At 45.3% G+C, this 16,925-nt stretch overlaps 1 protein-coding gene across 1 annotated transcript in view; it reads left to right on the forward strand.

Annotated features, from left to right (window-relative positions):
* Window positions 1-16,925, forward strand: part of Ftl1l5 (ferritin light chain 1 like 5) — a 576,109-nt gene that overhangs the window by 266,851 nt on the left and 292,333 nt on the right. The gene's annotated exons all lie outside the window — the stretch shown is intronic.

Below are 16,925 nucleotides of genomic sequence, written 5' to 3' on the forward strand. Positions count from 1 at the left end.
ATAGCCCACGTTTCAATATCACCACGCAAGATATTTTGATGGTCCCAGATGGGTATCTATTAAAGGATTGAGGCTAGGGAGATGGCTCATTTGAAATTCTTCTGGAGTACTCAGGATTGCTTTCCAGAACCTCATGGTAGTTCACAATTGTCTGGAACTCTAATTCCAGGGGATCTGATGCCTAAAGCCCTCTTTTCGCTTCCAAGGGCATCATGCATGCAATTGGTGCATCGGGCCATATATGCAGGCAAAATATACCTGCACATATGCAAAATAATAAAATGGAAAAAATAAAGATAATCAACCTCCCCCACCAAAAGCCATGTTTCCCATAGAGGCATATAAACAAGTAACATCAGCCAGTTGTAATTAATACTCTGAAGTAAACTCACTCCTATCTGCCACACTTGGAAGGAGCATGAAACCATATTCCTAGAACAATTCTGTGTTCCTGAAGAAACTGAGGTCCTAAGACTCTTGTCTTGTTTTCTTGGGGTTTTCTCACAAGCACTCAGAAACGATGTTATTCTTAGACCACATCCCAACAGGTTATGTGTCCCCTTTGTCCAGTGGCTTAAAAATATGTAACTCATTCTTGGTCCTAGGGGCTTTATTTGGTAGCCTATGATGTCAAGTTGGGATATCGTCTTTTATGTGCTAACTCTGAAAGACCTCCAGGGTGGAGAAGACCCCCACTCAAATCTCAAGACGACGCAACCGCCCAAGAACTCATGAGGAACTGGTCTTGATGTAATGAACAAGAGGTGTATTTGAGGAACCAGAGCTCTGGGGACAACACGTATCTCACACAGGAGACAGAGGAGTCGACCCCGAGCCCAATTAGGGGACGGTATTTATAGGGAAAATTACATAGGCAGTTGGCAACAGTCACACAAAGCAGTTTCATTGGTTTGTTTACATGGCACACATGATCTAACTTGGGCTCAGTTCAACTCTAGGCCACCCTGCTTCTGGGGCAAGCTGACCCTAGTTCTTGTTTTTCTCAGGATTGTTGAGTCAGGCCTTATCGAGGCCAAATGGTTTGTGATGGCTATGGCCAGGCTGCTTCCCCAAAACATATTATGTTATTCTTTTGTGAGGTGCACTTATCCTCATAGCAGGGTCAGTGGGGGATAGTTTAAAATCTTTATTCTTTCAACTCCATTTAGATTCCTCTTGTATATGTCTCTATTATGTGATGGTTTGTATATGCTGGGCCCAGAGAGTGGCACTATTAGAAGATGTGGTCCTGTTGCAATAGGTGTGGCCTTGGAGTAGGTGTGTTAAAGTGGGTGTGGGATTTAAGACTCTCATCCTAGCTGCCTGGAAGTCAGTATTCAGCGTTCAGATGAAAAATGTAGAACTCTCAGCTCCTGCACCATGTCTGCCTGGATGTCGTCATGCTCCTCCCTGGAGGATAATGGACTGAATCTCTGACCTATAAGCCAGCACCAATTAAGTCCTTATAAGACTTGCCTTGGTCATGGTGTCTGTTCACAGCAGTAAAATCCTAACTAAGACATATTATAAGGAGCTTCTGTCTTGAGAGGGATTTTCAAAGGGCCTTCAGTGTTAGCTTTCCCTTCCCATGGTCCATCCATCTCCCTGCCTTCAATGCCCCATTTATCCTCCTATTCTGTTTCTTGTACCCCCTTACAATATTATTTGAAGATTCTCACCCTCCCAGGGTCCTTTACTAGCTACAGATTATACATAAAAGGAACTGTTCTCAAGCATAGAACAGGAGTCCATGCGTCTACAGCTCAGGAAAACTTCCCATCCTTTAATTTGGCTTTTCTCCTTAAACTTTCATTTAATTACTATTGTGGTGGTCCATGCACGATACCTGTTTGTGCTTCTGCATGCTCCAAGCGTGTATACAGAAGTCAGAGGTTAGCTCTCTCCTCCCACTTTCGAGTGAGTGCTAGGGATGAACCTTAGGTCATCAGCTTCCATGCCTTTACCCTCTAAGTTGGAATCATAGGCCATTCTCAATTGCCCGGTGTGGGTGCCGGAAGTTAAACTTAGGACCTCTGCAAGAGCGGCAATCACTTTCAACTGCCAAGTTATCTCTTTACCCCTCCCCCTCTTCATCCCATTTGACATCTCCTGTCACACACACACACACACACACACACACACACACACACGCACACACACGCACACACAGGTTTTTCTGTGTAGCACTGTCTGTCCTAGAACTCCCTCTATAGATCACGCTGGTCTTGAACTCAGAGGCTTACTTGCCTCTGCCTCCCGAGTGCTGATATTAAAGGCACAGCACACTACGCCCAGACTCACTTTTTTTTTTTTAACTTATAGTTTTGGCTCTCCTTTTCAATAACTAAACTCACAAAGGCCACACCTCATGGGTAGGAGATAGGCAAGTAATGGGTTGTAGGGTATCTGCCATAAGAACTGTCATATGATACACGGAGCCATGGTTGCACAGAGAAATGGGTTCTTCCGGCCCATTACGGAAAACAAAAAAACAAACAAAACAGTAAATTTCCTCCAGACCGCACAGAGCATCTTCAACACCCACTGATTTTTCCTTTTTAATTTCTGAAGCATCAGTAAAGTTTGCCAAATTATCCAAGGTGTAGAAGCCTTCCATTTCCCTCCGTGATCTTTATGAACTAATAAAGTAAAATAAAATCTGCAGAGCTTAAAAGCACGGAACTGTTGGGACAGAAACAGTGTCTCTGCCTCCATGGTCTGGCAGCAGGGATGGGGTCACAATCCACAGCCACTGTCTTAGTCTACATGACGAGATGATGGGATTTAGATCCACCGTGCCAGTGGCTCAGGTGAAACCGGAGTCTCAAGTCTGCTTCTTCCTGCTGGGAACCTAAGCTACACAAAAGCATTTCTCTTCATCTCTCTTGTCTCTGAGAACTTCTACTTCCTCTTCGCTCCAACACGCCAAGCAGCTGCACGCAGTGGACAATCAAATTTGCAGCTTGACTCAGCTCCTGGACAATAGGAGAGCACCTGTGATTCATCCCCTTCCCGCCTCCCCGTCCATGCCTCTGCCTGAAGCTCCCATCTCACTCTTTTGGACCAGACAGGCTGCCATCTGCTGGTAACCAGTGCTTACTGGCTCCAGCCAACTGCAGGTGCATGTAGTCGGCTCCGCCCCCGTCCCGCCCCCGCCCCCGCCCCCGCCCCCGCCCAGAGGCTCTGTATCCTTGAATAGGACATGGGGTGGGAGGCCGGGTTGCTTGTGGCCAGCATTTGCCGGCGCCATCTCCCCCTTCCGGTGGTTGCAAGACTCTTTATGGTCAGACCCTGGACCACCATCCTCAATAGGCCAAGTAAAGAGACAAGTAATACTGAGAAGCAGAAAAGGAGGTTTGGTTTGGTTTTTCCCAGCGTGGCTATAGCCAGAGAATAAGGACTGGAGATGGAAATATCACTATTAACACCAAAAAGAATCGGGTTCACAGAGAAAAGAGTGAAATCCTCCGCCAAGGCAACATACAAAACAATGGAGCATGGACAGTCTAGTCTGCAGAAAAAAAGACTATGTCCTTGGCTTTGTCACACAGCCTAGAGTCATCTGAGACGAAAGCTTCAACTAAGGAACTGCCTAGATCAAATTGGCCTGTGGCTGTGTCCATGGGGTTTGATTATTAATTTATAGAGGAGGGGCCAGCCCATCATCATGGGCTGCTTAAGAAAGAAAGCTGAACAGGTGGGGGTGGGGCTAATTATTAGATATTGAAATAAAGAACAAAATATTGAAATTCAAGGCCACAACTCTTCCAGGCACAGAAAAGTAGAGCCGTGTAATCTCAATTTAAGATGGAAAAAAAATTATCTTTTGGAGACTGGATCTGAAATGTGAAATATATTACCAAGCAGGTGAAAGAACCAGAAGTAGGAAGAGAAAAGAAAGCTACCGTTTCACATAACACTGAATACTATGGAATAAGGTCTGGAAAGGGAGTTCAGTGGTTAGCTGTATTTGCTGCTCTTCCAGAGGACCTGGGCTCAGCTCCCGGCACCAAAGTTAGACCTGTAACAGAACATCTTGGGTTGGTTGGCCCTCTTCCGAAATGGTGTGACCTAGGACTGCACAGGCTTTTGTTTTTATCTAGTACCTTTTCTGGTTTTCACAGTTAGGAAACAGAAATATAATTGATATTACATATGCAATGCATTTTGGTCATATTTAACTCCAAAGAGGAGAAACCCTAGACAGAATAAATAAATGGTAAATGATCTGACAAAATACACTGTATACATGTATAAAAATTCCAAACTGGATCTAAGTGTGTTGTCTCTGCTGTAGCTTACATATAGGCCCAAGACATTGCTTTGTGGGCAATTCTTTTAGAAAGTCTAAAATGGTTTACTATTTATAATGGAGCCTGTTTGAGCACTTGACAGAGGAAGACTCTGGGAAGCTCAAGGTGGCTTTTCCTGCTCTCTCTCTCTCTCTCTCTCTCTCTCTCTCTCTCTCTCTCTCTCTCGGTGTGTGTGTCTTTCTGTCTCTCTGTCTCTGTCTCTGTCTCTGTCTCTCTGTCTCTCTCTCTCTCTCTGATTTTTTGACACAGGGTTTCTCTGTGTAGTTATGGCTATCCTGGAACTCACTCTGTAGATCAGGCTAGCCTCAAACTCAGATCCACCTGTCTCTGCCTCCCAGGTGCTGGGATTAAAGGCTTGTGCCACCACTACCCAGCTTTCTGGTTGCTTTTAAAGAGAAAAATCCTTGGCATATGCCCTTAGAGCACCACCACTCTCTGAGTGATTTTTTTCTGTTTCCTCTGGACGATGTACACTGTATGGCCTATATGAGAAGGAAAAACGTGAAGAGACCACATAAAACTGGAGGCACTGAGTGCTGGGTGGAAATCACTAATTAGGAAGGTTAACAAATTTGCCTGGTTTTGCTCAGTTCGTTTGTGGCACCTTTGTGTTATGGTTTGCCCTGGAGTTATCTGTAGTTTGATGCTAATTCTGTTGCCTCCCAGACAGCAGCCTAGTCAAGTACTCAGGACTCAGGTGACTTCATCAGAACCTTCTCCCCATTTAATTTGTAAAATAAAGGCAAGAGCCAGTGATTGGGCATGGGAAGGGAAATTGGAGGAGGGGGGTAGAGGGTCGGAGGAGAAAGGGGAAGATGGAGCTGAAGCACATGGCATGGAGAAACCACAAGTTATGAGGGATTTCAGAGCTGGGGAATAGGATAGTGTAGTGGGAGTTCTGCCCAGTCTAGGCGGGAGCTTGTATTCATATTAATTGAGTTGTGTTTTCTTTGCACAGGCTTATTTAGGTTGGAGAGGCTACTGCAACACCTTTGTTTTCTTAAAGTTGACAAAACTTTAATCTATAGAAAATGTCTTAAGAAATAAAAGCAAATACAGAGATGACTCAGTGGTGAGGTATGTCCAGAGCCATCTAGAACAGGCTTAAAAGCACACAAATGACATTCTGGAGATGCCATATTGTTTTGCATGGCTGTGATGGATAATTCTGAATTGCAAGCCTTTTAGATGTCTCATCTCAGGATTGATCGTTATTGCTGATACGCGTTTCCTGTCACTATTAAATTAATATAACAGTTCATGGGCATCGGCCCATTCTATTGTGTATATTTTCTACAGATCAGTGAAGATGTACTCTTTGTAGCAATGCTATGTGGACAAATTGATGATTTCATAATTCCTAATAATGACTCTACAGAAATCTGGCTTTAAGTGAAATGTGTAGTTAAGCCTTTGTGTCTGGCCTTAAGTGGAATGTTTCAGCAAAGTTTATGCTATGTTTAGGTCAACCTGTAGAAGCCAAGAAACTGTTTTGAGACTGTTCGAGCCTTGAAGAAATGGCTCCCTAGAGAATCTGCACTTGAAGCTAAGTGAGAACTTGCAGCCTCACCAAACGTGGTCCTAAGACAACTCCTAGCCAACCTGAAGTTCAACAGTTTTTGGCTAGTACTAATCTTGTTTTCGTTTTTAACCATAGCAGTACTAACCCTAACTAGGTCAGGTGCCAAATGGGAACTGTCCAGAATATCACTTAAAGCCAGATTTAAAGGCTTTACTATACATATCTCTGTCAGAGCCTCCAGTCTGGCCTGGTACCGACACACCCAGGCAGTGGTCAGTTCGTTCTTGCCTTTTGTCTTCTCGGCCTTTGTCTTTGAGATTTAGGCTGGTCTTCCTGGATTTCTCCTTAGTTTAATTCAGGGCAGTAGTCTTTTGTTACCGAAGTCTCGGAGCCAGGGTTTCCCACTGTGCTTCCCAGATATTTTCTACCTGGTGAACTTGGGGTATATATTTGGTGAATAAAGCTACAGGAGTCCCTTCCTCTTCTGGCTTGACACGAATAACCTGTGTGTGTGTGTGTATGTGTGTGTGTGTGTGTGTGTGTGTGTGTGTGTTTCTTTAATCCCGCAGGCTTTCGCCCGATTTTCGGTGCTGTGTCGGTGCGGGCACCAACATATCTCTATACCTGAGTCTTTCTCTAAGACTCCCACGTGGTGGAAGGAAAACTGATTCCCACGGCTGACCTCTGGTCTCACATCACACTTAAGCCCCTCCCCTTCAAGTCAATTAAAATGGAATAAATTTGAAAGTTTTTTTTTTTAATTTATGTGTATGTGTGCTTGCATGCATTTTTGTGTACCACGTGTGTGTTAATGCCTGACACAGCCAGTGGGTGTCTGGTGCCCTGGAACTAGAGTTACAAGCAGTTGTAGGCCACCATGGGTGGGGCTAGGAACCAAACCCAGATCTTCTTTTAAAAGATGCTTTTAGGGGTTGGGGATTTAGCTCAGTGGTAGAGCGCTTGCCTAGCAAGTGCAAGGCCCTGGGTTCGCTTCCCAGCTCCGAAAAAAAGAAAAGAAAAAAAAAGATGCTTTTAACAGCTGAATCCTCTATCCAGCCCCAGGTAAAAAATATTTAAAGATGGTATTAGCACATGTTCAATTTTTTTTTTGTCTGAAAGAGGTATACAATACCCAAGATATATACTTCTTAGGAAATTCCACATGTTTTGGTGCTCTACAGAAATTGGGACAAATACCAAATGTTATTATTCTTAATTATATTATCCAGATAAATTCTCAAAATCATAAGTCAAAATAATCTTAAACCTCTGAGAGTTGGAAATTTAGGTAAGTATTGATTGATAGTCGGTCATAGATGCTGGCATAAGCCTTTGCATATAAGGTGTACAGTAAATAAAAATGAGATTTCTTTATAGACTATGACCATTAAATATTAAATATTGTGGCCAGAAAAGTAGTTCAGAATTACTTTGAGCATTAGAATTGCCTACCAAAATTGTGCACCGAGCTGGGTACTGAAATGTATATTTTAATGTGACATAGACATGTTTGCTATACATGGAACTAGCCTAGTCAATCATCAGTGCTACCTTTTTATTTTTTTGAGTTGTGCTCAAATCAAGTTGCAGAACGTTCAACGCAAATGTGTTTAAAAATTCTTACAGAGAGTAGAACCACCATTCTTTTCTTACTGGTAAATCATTAATAAACAAAATCTTGGTAATGCTTTCTTGCTTTCTTGTGGCAGTCAGCTAACGAAGAAAATCTGGAACTGTAAATATAATCACTTTGCAGAAGTCTTCAACCTCACTATGGGGGGTGTTGTGAGCCAACATGAGTACATGAGTGTACAAGGAATGGGTGTACAAAACCCACCATTGGCCATTCATCTCTAGGTATGTGCCTTAAACCTAAACCACAACACAAATAATATGAAGATGAGGAACACAGAAAGAACGTATAAGAAAAGGAATTTGGAATCACCTCCCCTCTCCATGATTTGTTTGGAAGTGGGAAAGTATTCACACTGTACAGAGATCGTATAAAATAAGAACTCTGATGAAAACTTCAGTTTTGGTCAAAATCGTGAAAGCATTTCAGTGGATAAAAACACCAACAATGTAAAGAAAATGTGGGAAAGCTTTCAGCTCTTCCGGTACTTTCCGAGACACAGATCCCATCACTGCACAGGATAAGCCGTGTGGGAAAGGGCTTGCTTTCCCGCCTCCCGACGAGTACGAGAGAGAGTCCATACTGAGGAGCCCGATGTGTGTAAACCGTGTGGAAAACAGTTTGGTTGTTCCAGTTCAGAGTGCAGAAAAGAGCTCACACTGGTAAGGGGGTCTATGTGTGAAGTCACTGTGGTAAAACGTTCCATCGTTCCAGTTCTCCTCAGAGTCATAGAAGAATTCACACTGGAGAGAAACGATGAATGCAAGAAATGTGAGAAAGGCTTTAGGTTTACCAGTTGCCTTAACACCATGAACACCCTCCCTGGAGAGGGGCCTTACATATGTAGACATCAGTCTCTATCTCTCCTAAGGGGTTAGTTGGGGGAGAGGATCCAATTTTAAATTACAGGGAAAAGAGTAAGAAAGAGACAAAGCAGCCATAGGGATTGGTGATATTGCTTACCTGATAAAGGTGCTTTCCACCAAGCCTGATGACCTGAATTTGGTCTCTGGGGACCAGCAGGGTCTCCTCTGATCTCTGACCTGCACTCTCTCTCTCTCCTCTTTCTCTCTCTGCCTCCCTCTGTCTCTGTCTCTGTCTCTGTCTCTGTCTCTCTCTGTCTCTCTCTCTCTCTGTCTCTCTCTGCCTCCCTCTGTCTCTGTCTCTCTCTCTCTTTCTCTCTCTGTCTCTCTCTGCTCCCCTCTGTCTCTGTCTCTGTCTCTCTGTCTCTGTCTCTATCTCTCTCTGTCTCTCTCTGTCTCTCTCTCTCTCTCTCTCTCTCTCTCACACACACACACACACACACACACACACACACACACACACGAAACCAAACCAATAAGTAAGCAGTACGTTTGTTTTTGTTTTCTTAAGATTTCTGAATCTCTAGTTTTGTATACAGAGTTTTTGTCCGTAGTGGGCCCAAGGGGACCTAATTGAAAGTTCTCTCACGCAGGGTTCAAGGGAAGTACTGTGATGGATAGACATTGGGGGACAGGAAGTTTATAGGAATTCTGAGGAGTTCAGGGCTGAAGGCCTAATAAAACCCATTAAAATGCCATACTTAACATTTAATCATTGAGAGGGACAAAGGACATTCAGACAGCGTAAGCCTCTGGAATAGTTAATAAAGCAGGAGGGAGGCAGGGCTGAAAGCCAGCAGGAGGGAGGCAGGGCTGAAAGCCAGCTGAAGGGAGGCAGGGCTGAAAGCCAGCAGGAGGGAGGCAGGGCTGAAAGCCAGCAGGAGGGAGGCAGGGCTGAAAGCCAGCTGAGTTGGGTCAGACCCTGTTTTTCAGAGAGACTGGCATTGGGATGTGCGTCCATGCTGTGGGCAGGGGACTGGCCCATCTGCTGATTCAGTCATTAATACAGCTTCTCCCTCACAGTGTAAGGCATCCACTTCCTCCTGCTCCTAAACCATTAAAACAGACATCTTTGCCCTCTCCGCCAGCCTTGAGTTTTCTCTTTGGATCTTAATAGTCTGTCTGCCACCTAATAAACGGTCCGTTCAGTGTCCCACGCGAGCTCGTCCAGTACACATATCTTGTTGGGAGGACCCTACTGGCTGTAAAGCCAATCTGGTGAGGGAAGAACGAAACTCGGTTCAGCCCAACTTAGCCCAAAAATTGAGAGTCTGACACAAGTTGGTTTATTTTAGCAATATTTAATAATAGTCCAAAATTTTGGAAAAAAGTTTTCTGGTAACAGTTATCTCAGTCCCAAGTGCACAACAAATTTAAGACAAGTTTACACTGAGATTCTTTACAAATTACATCTCGCTTCTCTCACCCGGATGGGTGCTGTTGATGTGTGATAATCACGATGATGATTGACAACCCACAGTCCAATCTCCAGGACCCAGAGGGTGAAAAAAAAAAAAAGCCCAATTTCTCAAGTCGTTCTCTGACTTCCATCCATGAACTGTGGAATGTGTATGCCTCCCCAAACACAACATATATAGATCAATGTAATAAAAGCTTTAAAAATAATTAGTTAATTAAAAAAAAGCAAGGAGGGAGAAAGGTCTCAGCAGGTGGAGGTTCTTGCTAACAAGCCTGATGATATGAGTTTGATCTCTGGGTCAGGTCAGGGTCAAGGTCAGGGTCAAGGTCAGGTAGGAGGACAGAATTTGTTGCATCAAGTTGCTCTGACATCTGCATGTGTGTCAGTGCATAACTAAACATATGTGCACATGCACACATATATACATACACACATACTATAAATTAGTGTAAAATGTAAGTATGTTTCTAAAGGAATAGGCATAATGGAGTTGGTAAGAAGGCTCAGCAAATGAAGGTGCCCAGGACACAGGAGACCACATAAAAAAGTTGGATGCCCTATGCATAGCTATAATCCCAGCACTCCCATGGTGAGAAAGAGGCTCAGGCAAGAGACTCATCTTGAATGTGTAGGCCAGCAGAAACACAGACACAGGAAAGCAAAGGGAGATGAGAGAGGCAGGGGAAAGGAGAGGGGAGAGGAGAAGGGGAGGGAAAAGGGAAGGGGGAAGGAGAGGGGGGAGGGGGAGGGGAAAGGAGGAGGGGGAGGGGAAAGGAGGAGGGGGAGAGGGGAGATGGGGAGAGGAGAAGAGGAGGGGAGAGGAGAGTGAGGGGGAGGGAGAGGGAGAGGGGAAAGGGAGAGGGAGAGGGAGAGAGAGAGACCTTTCTCAAAATCAAGGTATAAAAAGAGAATCAACTCGAGTGTCATCCTCTGACTTACACACACAGACATAAGGGCGCTCCACACTCCTGCAGGCATACATTTTTCTTAACCTACTTTAATAAGCATCCAATCTCCCCTTTTCTCACCACCCACGAAAAGTAGTGGAAAAGAAAAGTTATTAATATAGTAGGGAGGTAGACCTATTTAGAAATAGCTCTTCGGGTCCCGGTCCAATCTTCATTGCCAGGATACCAGCAGCTCAGTCCAATAGCGAACACCAAATGTGAATGAGCAGCTGCCATCCAGTCTCCTCAGCAGTCACCACACACAAACCAGCAACTGCCGTCCAGTCTCCTCAGCAGTCACCACACACAAACCAGCAACTGCCGTCCAGTCTCCTCAGCAGACTCCACACACGAACCAGCAAGGGCAGTTCAATCCAGAAGAAAGCATAAGACGTGCCAACCTGGACCAAGGCTGCAGAAGCAACAAGGAGCTGCAGGAAGCTCACGAGAAGTTAAGTTTCTTTCTGTGGTGTCACCACAAGCAGAGCTCAGCAATGCAATGTAAGGCAAACCTATACATGCCTGTCGTTAGCGAAGAATAGTGAGGAGGGGCAAAGCAAACCAATGCCTGAGCTCCCACTCTCTGTGCAGTTCATAGTTACATTCCTTCTAAATATCACGTGATCTTTCTTCACATGTCTGCTATGGGAAAATATCTGTTCCCCAGTGTGCCCCAGCAAAACAGCATTCAACATAGCTGAGTTTCCAAAGAAACCAGAAGTTTCCCCTTCACATTCCCATCTGTAAAATTAAATACCTAAAAGCTGCTTTTGTCCAGTCAGAGACAGGCAGATTTCTGTGAGTTCAAAGCTAGCTTGGTCTGCATAGTGAGTTCTGGGACAGCAAGGACTGTGTGGAGACCATTTCAACTACCATCATACCCCTAGCCCCCAGCGCCCAGAGTCTCAGGTAGACTGTGAAAGTCTGAACAAGAAAGTTGACTTGACACCTGTGGAATCTCCTGCCACACATGCTGGTGTCTATATCTATCTATTTCTCCCACTTTGAGATGTGAGGGGAGTTAACCTGCAGATGGAATCTTCCACACCACTCCTTTTCACTCTGTAAAGCTCCAAGCTCCTCCGCCATGTGCACACAGTCTCCACGCCTGAGGAGAGGCCGGTGCTTTTCAGTTGTCTGATTAAAGAACAGTTCTGCTTCTGGAGATGGCTTCCTGCTTCATGTCACCCACCCCATCAATCCTGATCTAACACCACATACATCATATGCAAACATCACAAACACACAAAGGATTTGAGAGGGAGAGGGAGGAAGAGGGAGAGGGGGAGGGGGAGAGGGAGGGGGAGGGGGGGAGAGGGGGAGAGGGGGAGAGGGAAAGAGGGAGAGGGGGAGAGGGAGGGGGAGGGGGAGAGGGAGGGGGTGAGGGGGAGGGGGAGGGGGAGGGGGAAAGGGAGAGGGGGAGAGGGAGGGGGAGAGGGGAAAAGGGAGAGGGAGAGAGGGAGAGGGAGAGAGGGAGAGGGGGAGGGGGAGAGAGAGAGAGAGTGTGTGTTAGGGGACTGGGGTTACAGTGATTTTTTGATAGAGAGACAGATAGGAAGCCAGGCTATGACTACATAATAAAGATGGTGAAATTAAAAGATGGCTGCCTGCTGCCTCCTTCTTCACTCTCCTGACCCGAGAGTAAAGCCTGGCAGCTTGAAAAACAATCAAACACCCAAAAGCCTGGCAAGCTCTTGTTCTTGCCTGAGGGCCCCATGCCTTGTGGAAGAGTCTGACAATTCAAGGCCAGGCCAGCATGTGTTTACCTCAGACTCACAGTCTTATCAGCCCCTGTCTGTGGTCATACTAATCAACCCTAAATTAAGGAGGGATACATCCCCATACCCTTAAAAACCCCAGCCTTCAAGGAGAGCCTGGGCTTCTGCTTCCACGGCAGGTCTGCTCTGTGCAGCCTCCTTTCCCTCTGTGGAGTGATGTGTGTGTGTGTGTGTCTTCACCTCTAGTGAAAGCCTTTCTTACCTCACTGCGTCTGCTCCTGGATGCCGTTTTCAGCAATGTCCCTACTGATAACATCACATTCAAGATTTTTCCTACCTTCTATTTTTTAAATGAACAAAATAAACCGAATTAAGATCTCTAGACAATAAATCAGTGAACAAAACAATGCAGGCAAATGCTCAGAGGAAAAAACTGGGAAATCATTGTCGATGAGAGGAAATAGATCCTTTATAGGAGGTGGGAGGAGTTCTCCAGGCTTGCTTCATGGACCATGTTAAGTGGAGTATTGTTTGACTAGAGAGCAAAAGGGAGGGGCTCACTCTCCTGAGGGAGCAAATCCTACAGTGGCGCTTGTCTCTCATGACATATTTGAGCTGAGGAACCTTAGCAGTTAGGCATTAATTGCTTATGTGAGACATCACAAACCTCTGGATCGGCCCCCAAACTCTTAGGGCCTCTGGTGGTTTCAATGAAAATGGCCTCCATAGATTCATAGGGAGTGGCATTAGCAGAGATACGGCCTTGCTGGAAGAAGTTTGTCACTGGGGGTGGGCTTTGAGGCTTCAGAACCTTAAGCCAGGTCCAGTGTCAGTCTCTCTTCCTGCTGCCTAGACGTCCAGCACCATGTTTGCCTGTGTTCCACCATGCTTCTTGTCTTAATGATAATAGACCAAATCTGTCTTAGTTAGGGTGTTATTACTGTGGAAAGAAACACAAAAGGCCGACAGTTTCAGAGGTTTAGTCCATTACTGTCATGGCAGGAATCCTGGCAATGTGCAGGCAGACATGGTGCTAGAAAAGCCAAGAGTTCTACATCTCGATCCAAAGGCAACAAGGAAAAGACTGTCCTCTGCAGGCAGCCAGGAGGAGGCTCTGATTCCACACTGGGTGGCGCTTGAGCGTAGGAGACCTCAAAGCAGACCTACACTGTGACATATTTCCTTCATCGAGGCCACTGGTGCTCCAAGAAAGCCACGCCTCCTAATAGCGCCACTCTGTATGGGCCAAGCATTTAAAACATGAAACCTACTCAAACCACCATAATCTCTGAAGTGTAAGCCAGCCCCGAGTAAATGTTTTCCTTTATAAGAGTTGCCGTGGTCGTGGTGTCTGTTCACAGCAACAGAACATTGACTGAAACAGGGCCTGTCTGCTATGAAGAGGGGATTTGTTTCTTCTTGGTTTTGATACTTTGTTTTTTAATTTTTTTTGTCTCTATTCAAGTATTTGTGTGGAGCTGTAGATCATGGTGGGGCAGGGAGTAGGAACACAGGAAACTGGGGTACAGATGTGGCTGAAATGGTAACTAATGGTAACTAAGGTGTTTTCCGGATAGTGCTTTAGTTTTGGAATGCAGTTTCTGTGAAGGCCAGGCTTAGAGAAAACCTGTGGGTCTTGGAGAGAAAGGGTTTCTGTATTCCCAAGTTTAGATGAGAATGTTTAAAGGAAATCCCCATCCCGCAAACCAGAACCACTTGACTAGCCCCGGGTTTCTAGAGATATGCTGCCCACAGAGTTCCAGAAAGCAGTCAACTACAGTATGTGCCCAGGAGCCTGGAGGTTGCACACTGCCCCACCTCACCCCCCAAAATCTGGCTCATCTCTCAGTTTCTTCTGTGTCAGTGAAGCCAGGCCTCCCCCTTCCCTACTCTCCACCACGAACACTGATTCTCAGGCCCTGTAAGGCTCATTCTCCAGTAAGTTGGGAATACTGAGCCCCAGGGTTAAACCAGTGTGCCATTGATAACGGGCCCCATACCTTAGTTGGCCCCAGTCCTAAGCACAACTGACTTTGTGATGTCACCCAGGCTGCAAAGCTCAGCACGTACAGCGTCTGCCACAAATCCATCAAAGTCCAGAGCTCTGGGAGAGTCGCTAAATGTACCAACCTTGCTTTCTGGCTTTTTGAGTTCTGCTTCTGGCAACTGCTCTTGTTCACCCAAGCCAATGTAGAATGTGGTTTTTGTGCTTAAAAGCTCTCCCCGAGAAAGGCTTTGGGCTGGTTGCACTGTGATCCCAAACAGCCAGTAGAGTCACAGGCAGGATAAAAATGATTTCCTATTGGCTTAAACCCATAGCCCAGAAGTCTCTGGTGGCTGCCAGGAAACACCACCCTCTCAAACTCAAAAGTCTGCTCTCTTTGTTTTGAGATTGAACTGAGTGTGTCTTTTCTTTTTTTCCCCCTACTAACTCTTTCCTTCCTTCTTTCTCTCTTTCTTTTTCTTTCTTCCTTTCTTTCTTTCTTTCTTTTCTTATTTCTTTCTTTTGTTTTGTTTGGTAATGAACATAGTAAAAAAAAATTCTTGGGCCGGAGAGATGGCTCAGTGGTTAAGAGCACTGACTGCTCTTCCTGAGGTCCTGAGTTCAATTCCCAGCAACCACATGATGGCTCACAACCACCTATAATGAGATCTGATGTCCTCTTCTGGTGTGTCTGATGACAGCAGCAGTGTACTCTTATAAAATAAACAAATCTTTAAAAAACATGCTCGGGGCTGGGGATTTAGCTCAGTGGTAGAGCGCTTACCTAGGAAGCGCAAGGCCCTGGGTTCGGTCCCCAGCTCCGGAAAAAAAAATGCTCATTTAGACATGTAAAATCTAGGTATGTCAGTATCCCCACTACACCCAAGGCTGAACCTGATAACCAGAACTTGGTGACATCACTCACTCAAGATAATGAGACACAGTTCTAGAACCCCACGGTGCCCATTGCTCAGTACATAAGCAGAGATCAAGAGCGATGTTCTGCTCTGCACATCTGGAGAGACACTACCTTGATCTCCTCTGCAGCTAGAGAGCCTCCCTCAGGATACTCACCCTCAGTCAGAGGCTTCTGTTAGTGCCTGGACCTGACCTTCAGCTAAGATACATTGCAGAGGTGAGCAGCCTTGGGGAGACTGGCTTAGGACCACAGTTAGGAATTTAGAGTGTGAACATTGTGTTATGACCCTCAACATAATAAAATATAACATTTATTACACTCACTAGGTGTATCTACCTTCTCTCTTGCTTTCAACAGTTGGCGTAGTCTTAGAAGACCCTTAGAAAAAAGTACAACTAAGGTATCTTCTTGCTTCTCCAAAGTGCATCCCCACATTCACCCAGGGAGGAGGGCGAATTCTGAACTGCAGGACAGGACCTCTCTCCATGATGGCAAGGCCTTGTTTCTGTCCTAAAACCCGGTGGCAGAGAGATAGTCGCAGGAAGGAAGAAACCAGAACCCTGAGGAGGAATATCTGTGGCCAAGACTAACTCCCACACTTTCATTTGGGGTCAGGTGCCAAGTGTCATTCACTGAAGGTCATTTGTAAATGTTTGTAGGAGACATTGTTTTGGGGTATCCACCAAAGGCTGCTCATACACGGGTTTTAGCTAGTAGAAAAATCTTTATTAGCTGGCCACAACTACATTGGGTGTTTGGGATCCTAGTATGGTTCTGAACCTCTCTCAAGGTGAGATTTTATGCACAAAAACCATGTCCTAGGTTTTCCCTGCTCCAGTGAATATATAGTTAGCCCAACTTGGACCTGGTTTCTTCCTCCTCTTCTTTCTCCTCCTTCTTCTGCTTCTTTTTTTTGGGGGGGGGGAGGGAGGCGGTCACAAGGGTTGGGGGTGGGGAACTTGAAGACTAGGGAGTGAGTGCGATCAGGGTCCTTGATGAGAAATTCCCAAACATTGTGTTGGAAAAAATGTCCTTGTTAACATACTCCCGTCAACATGAACAGTTAGTCAGAAGTTGAACCAAGAAAGTTAAAAGGCAAGGTTGGTACATTTAAAGACTTTCCCAGAAGTATCGACTTTAAAGAATTAGGTAGATTGTACTCTCTACATGTTGAGTTTTACGGTGTGAATGGTACTTCTGTCATGGAGTCGGTTGTGCTAGGTCTGGGGGCCAAGTAAGGTCTGGAGCCGTATTACAACATCATAAACCATGGGGCCAGGCTGAACAGTCAGGGTCTACTTTGTTGTGATCGTTGTTATTTTTTAACACAGGTCTCACTATGCATCTCTGGGTGGCCCACTTGTAGATCTAGTTGGTCTTGAACTCACAGAACTCACTCTGCATCTTCCTCACCAGTGCTTGAGACAAAGGCTTGCACCGCCACTAAGAGCCTACATTTTATGTACGCAGACCTTGTTGTTATTTTGAGCTAGTTTTCCCACTTTAAATCCCACCATTTTCTCCATGACTTGAATGTTTGTCATTGCGTGTGTGTGTGTGTGTGTGTGTGTGTGTGTGTGTGTGTGTGTGTGCATTTTTATTCTTG

Source organism: Rattus norvegicus, chromosome 7, assembly GCF_036323735.1.
Source record: "Rattus norvegicus strain BN/NHsdMcwi chromosome 7, GRCr8, whole genome shotgun sequence".
Lineage (NCBI taxonomy): Eukaryota > Metazoa > Chordata > Mammalia > Rodentia > Muridae > Rattus > Rattus norvegicus.